Source organism: Aptenodytes patagonicus, chromosome 7 (genome assembly GCF_965638725.1).
Source record: "Aptenodytes patagonicus chromosome 7, bAptPat1.pri.cur, whole genome shotgun sequence".
Classification (NCBI taxonomy): Eukaryota; Metazoa; Chordata; class Aves; order Sphenisciformes; family Spheniscidae; genus Aptenodytes; species Aptenodytes patagonicus.
In genome coordinates this window covers 67,504,944-67,510,760 of record NC_134955.1, presented here as the reverse complement: position 1 = coordinate 67,510,760, position 5,817 = coordinate 67,504,944, and the positions used below count along the sequence as shown (strand labels likewise).

At 57.5% G+C, this 5,817-nt stretch overlaps 1 pseudogene; it reads right to left on the bottom strand.

Moving 5' to 3' along the window:
* Positions 1 to 286: 286 nt before the first annotated feature.
* Positions 287 to 5,525, bottom strand: LOC143163882 (inositol 1,4,5-trisphosphate receptor-interacting protein-like 1; annotated as a pseudogene).
* Positions 5,526 to 5,817: the final 292 nt, after the last annotated feature.

The window sequence follows — 5,817 nt, the reverse complement described above, 5'->3', positions numbered from 1 at the left end:
GCTGTCCAGGTGGTGACGGGAGTCTCTGTTGCAAGGCTCCTTGCAATGGCCCCTTCAGCTGCATTGGGTCTGACTCCCCAGGGTGTGCTTTTGCTGTGGAGGAGAGGTGGGGCAGCAATTCCCTCTGCCGAATGAGCAGCGTGTTCTCCATGTCCAGCGTGGCCGGCCTGGCAGCACCAGCTTCCCGGGGAGCGTCTTCAGGCCTGGCCATGTGCCTGAAGAACGGCACCTCTGCCATAGCACAGCTCTCTGGCCACGTCCTGCTGCTGGTAACACTTGCCTCTGCCTACTCGATGCTCAGGAAGGTGTCTGAGTCATCTTGCCGCACCCCAAATATTATCTCAATCAGGAGGGTACTACTATCGGAAGCGTTCATCAGCCGGAGCTTGCAGGAGCGCCTGGAGGGCAGCACTATTAGACGGCAGTGTCTCGACCGAGTCAAAACCACCCAGGCTGCTTTGACCAATACCTGGAACCAGCGGGTGGTTTTCTCCAGGTCCAGGTAGGGGCCGGTGCAGAGGGTGCCTAGGAGGCTGGGACACTGATTTTTCCTCAGCTCCTCCTTGGGGCGGTGGACGAAGCACAGCATGTCCTCCACCAGCGGCTCCCTCGTGCAGGTGCACTCCAGCTCCACGCGGAGCCTGGAGTTCCTCACCGGCATCTCCCCTGTGGTGCCCAGCTCCAGGTGGAAGGCGTGCCCATGGCGGGGCTTCAGGGGCACGAGCAGGCGGTAGACAGCATCATCCTCAAAGGGACTCCAACCTTCAAAGGCGCTGACCACGCTGATGGCTGGCTTCAGTCGCGGCATGAAACTATTCCTGGAGAGTATTCGGCACATGCGGAGAAGCTCATCCACCAGCTCCTTCACCCTTGTGAACGATTCTGGCTGGTCCAGGAGACGCTTGGCCGAAATCCTGCCCACAACCAGTGCAACACCGGCCTTTTCTTCTTGCTCCTCCTTATCCGCCTTGTTTCTGGAACTGCCCGCCTTGCTGCTGCTGGCTGGCTGACAGCTCCTTTTCCTGAGCCACCGGCAGAGCCCAAAGAGCAGGACCAGGACTCCAGCAACGGCCCAGAATTGCCACTGCTGCAAGGCAGCAAAGAGCAGGGCTCCCCAGGCCACGCCACTCTGCTCCTGGGGCCTCTGCTCCTGGGGCCTCGGCTCCAGCTCCTGCAGCAGCTGACTCATCTCCTGGCTCAGCTGCACCGCACGCTGCTGCATGCGCTCGCGCGTGGCCTCATCCAGCTCATCACCGACCATCTGCGGGTGCTGGATCATGCTTTGCACAAGCAGGGTGAGGAATTTTGTGGCAGCCATGGCCTGCAGGAGGAGGGAGAGAAGGGGTTCAGTGGGGCTGAGAGGGAGGGAGCTGGCGGCGGGGGGAGAGGGGACGGGATCCGCAGGGAGCTGCGGGCAGGTAGGTGAATTGCGAGGGAAAACAATCACAGAAAGAGGTTCTTCCAGGAAAATTGCTGCTCCAGTTTCCAGCGGGCAGTTCCCCAGACAGAGCAGAAGGGCTGATCTTACTCCTGATCTTAATGAAGAAACTTCTGACTCGTATGTACAAGAAATGAGAAACGAGTACTGTGATGAGGATCAGAAGGGCCCTGCCTCCAGCCAGGGGGAGGAAAGGGACAACCGGGTTTACTGGACTGTCTGGATTCGGTGGCCTGGCACATCACACCCACAGAAGTATAAGGCTCTAGTGGACACTGGTGCACAGTGTACCCTAATACCATCAAGCTACATAGGGGCAGAACCCATCTGTATTTCTGGGGTGACGGGGGGATCCCAACAGCTAACTGTGTTGGAAGCCGAAGTAAGTCTAACTGGGAATGGGTGGCAGAAGCACCCCATTGTGACTGGCCCAGATGCTCCGTGCATCCTTGGCATAGACTAGTTAAAAGGTTTAGTTGAGTTAAACCACGACACTTTCCCAGATTACTGGAAAGATTTTCTTTCCCACTCTTCCTATTTTTTTTTTTTTGTGTGTGTCTAAAAATCCAAATTAACTTCCTCTGAGGAAATGCCTACTTTCTGTGTCTACCAGGGCAAAGGCGGCCATTGTCTGGGGAAAATGGCTCTGATGGGAATGTGAATGCAGGGACAGGGCATTAACATCTGCTGAGTTGGGTTACAAGTGGGATGGAGTTTCACCCGAGAGATTACATTCATAGATTCTTGGTGGATTTTTTTTCCACAGTTCCTCCCAACGCACAATTTGCTGGCAGCAAAATGTGGCCAGCTCCAGCGGCAGCATCAAAGGTGCATTTTTAAATAACTGTCGCCGCCAGTTGCTGCTCTGGGACCGGGTTCCCAGCAGCTCCTAGAAAGAAGACGAGATGCTCTCTGCCTGCTCCTGTGCCCGCAGCCTCCATGATCACGAGCTGCCAGCAAACGGAGCCCATTTCACAGGTGAGACTGTCACCAGAGGAGCCCCCACAACAACCCTGCCATGTTTCCTCAGCCCATCTGCTTGCTTTGGGGCCTGCTTGAGCAAGGATGCCGCTTTCCCAGCTGCGTGGCCATGCAGCCTGCATTGTCCTCGGTCCCCTTCAGCTCCTTCTAGGTTATTGTCACTGTGTGTCCTGGTTTCGGCTGGGATAGAGTTAATTTTCTTCCTAGTAGCTGGTACAGTGCTGTGTTTTGGGTTTAGGATGAGAACAATGTTGATAACGCACCGATGTTTTAGTTGTTGCTGAGCAGTGCTTACACTAGCCAAGGACTTTTCAGCTGCCCGTGCTCTACCGACTGAGAAGGCTGGAGGTGCACAAGAAGCTGGGAGGGGGCACAGCCAAACTGGCCACAGGGACATTCCATACCATGGGACGTCACGCTCAGTACATAAACTGGGGAAAGCTGGCCGGGGGGGCCGCTGCTCGGGGACTGGCTGGGCATCGGTCGGCGGGTGGTGAGCAATTGCACTGTGCATCACTTGCTTTGCATATTATTATTATTGTTGTTGTTGTTGTTGTTGTTGTTATTATTTTATTTCAATTACTGAACTGTTTTTATCTCAACCCACGAGTTTTTGTCACCTGTGCTCTTCCAATTCTCTCCCCCACCCCACCGGGGGTGGGGGAGGAGTGAGCGAGCGGCCGCGTGGTGTTCAGTTGCCGATTGAGGTTAAACCACGACAAGCGGCTAATAATCTGAGGGCCGTACAAGGCTCGGAAGTTTCCTGGTAACGTCTTCAACCCGAGCCCCAGGGAGGCAGAAGGCTTCCCGAAAAGGCACGTCTGCTCAGCAGACCGGGGGAGTAGTGAATGAATTCTTCGTTTTGCTTTGCCGGGGCATGGAGCTTTTGCTTTACCTACTACACTGTCCTCTCTCAAGCCACAAGTTTTCCCACTTTTCCCCTTCAGCTTCTCTCCACCATCCCACTGGCGGAAGGTGATTGAGCAGCTGTGTGATGCCAAGCTGCCTACTGGGATTAACCCACACCACCTGGGAAGCCAAAGCCCGTGAATCATTGAAACCAGAGCCCACTGCATCAGCGCTTCTGCAAAATGCTCCCCGACTCTGTGGCAGCTGAGCTCTCAGCACCCTGTGCCCACGTTCCCCAGCAACGTGATGCACAGACACTCACAGACGCAGCGTCTGCGTGTTAAACAAGTGATTTATTGACATCTCTGCACATGGTACAGCTCCCAGAGAGAGTGGGCTCTCTCAAAGAGGCGGGGGCAGTCGCTGTCCAGGTGGTGACGGGAGTCTCTGTTGCAAGGCTCCTTGCAATGGCCCCTTCAGCTGCATTGGGTCTGACTCCCCAGGGTGTGCTTTTGCTGTGGAGGAGAGGTGGGGCAGCAATTCCCTCTGCCGAATGAGCAGCGTGTTCTCCATGTCCAGCGTGGCCGGCCTGGCAGCACCAGCTTCCCGGGGAGCGTCTTCAGGCCTGGCCATGTGCCTGAAGAACGGCACCTCTGCCATAGCACAGCTCTCTGGCCACGTCCTGCTGCTGGTAACACTTGCCTCTGCCTACTCGATGCTCAGGAAGGTGTCTGAGTCATCTTGCCGCACCCCAAATATTATCTCAATCAGGAGGGTACTACTATCGGAAGCGTTCATCAGCCGGAGCTTGCAGGAGCGCCTGGAGGGCAGCACTATTAGACGGCAGTGTCTCGACCGAGTCAAAACCACCCAGGCTGCTTTGACCAATACCTGGAACCAGCGGGTGGTTTTCTCCAGGTCCAGGTAGGGGCCGGTGCAGAGGGTGCCTAGGAGGCTGGGACACTGATTTTTCCTCAGCTCCTCCTTGGGGCGGTGGACGAAGCACAGCATGTCCTCCACCAGCGGCTCCCTCGTGCAGGTGCACTCCAGCTCCACGCGGAGCCTGGAGTTCCTCACCGGCATCTCCCCTGTGGTGCCCAGCTCCAGGTGGAAGGCGTGCCCATGGCGGGGCTTCAGGGGCACGAGCAGGCGGTAGACAGCATCATCCTCAAAGGGACTCCAACCTTCAAAGGCGCTGACCACGCTGATGGCTGGCTTCAGTCGCGGCATGAAACTATTCCTGGAGAGTATTCGGCACATGCGGAGAAGCTCATCCACCAGCTCCTTCACCCTTGTGAACGATTCTGGCTGGTCCAGGAGACGCTTGGCCGAAATCCTGCCCACAACCAGTGCAACACCGGCCTTTTCTTCTTGCTCCTCCTTATCCGCCTTGTTTCTGGAACTGCCCGCCTTGCTGCTGCTGGCTGGCTGACAGCTCCTTTTCCTGAGCCACCGGCAGAGCCCAAAGAGCAGGACCAGGACTCCAGCAACGGCCCAGAATTGCCACTGCTGCAAGGCAGCAAAGAGCAGGGCTCCCCAGGCCACGCCACTCTGCTCCTGGGGCCTCTGCTCCTGGGGCCTCGGCTCCAGCTCCTGCAGCAGCTGACTCATCTCCTGGCTCAGCTGCACCGCACGCTGCTGCATGCGCTCGCGCGTGGCCTCATCCAGCTCATCACCGACCATCTGCGGGTGCTGGATCATGCTTTGCACAAGCAGGGTGAGGAATTTTGTGGCAGCCATGGCCTGCAGGAGGAGGGAGAGAAGGGGTTCAGTGGGGCTGAGAGGGAGGGAGCTGGCGGCGGGGGGAGAGGGGACGGGATCCGCAGGGAGCTGCGGGCAGGTAGGAGAGGGGACGAGGCAGCTGGGAGGCAGCAAGGCCTGCGACCAGCCCCGGCGGTGGCGGCACCGTTCCCTGCCCAAGGCGCTCCCACGAGCGGCTGGGCCCTCGATGCAGGCTGAGAACCCACCCCCTGGGGGCCCGTGTTTCTGCCCCTGCCCTCGTCCAGCCCGGCCTCCCGCCGCGTGCGCACTCACCACTGGCCCAGGCCGTACTGGGGCAGCGCTGCCTGCTGGTGCCCCTTAGAGCCGCCCCCACTGTGACTCGTCCCCTGTGCTGTCACAGGCGCCAGAGCGCATCACAGGCACGCCCGCCAGCCAGCCCTGGCCTTCGGCCCCACCCTGGCTCAGCGACTCACAGCTGCCCTGGTGTACTGGTTAAGACTGGGCTAGAGTTAATTTTCTTCACAGGAGCTTGCATGGTGCTATATTTTGGATTCATTCTCACTGAATCATAGAACCATAGAATCATTTAGGTTGGAAAAGACCCTTAAGATCACCGAGTCCAACCGTTAACCTAACACTGCCAAGTCCACCACAAAACCATGTCCCTAAGCACCACACCTACATGTCTTTTAAATACCTCCAGGGATGGGGACTCCACCACTTCCCTGGGCAGCCCGTTTCAATGCTTGACAACCCTTGCGGTGAAGAAATTTTTCCTCATGTCCAATCTAAACCTCCCCTGGCACAACTTGAGGCCATTTCCTCTC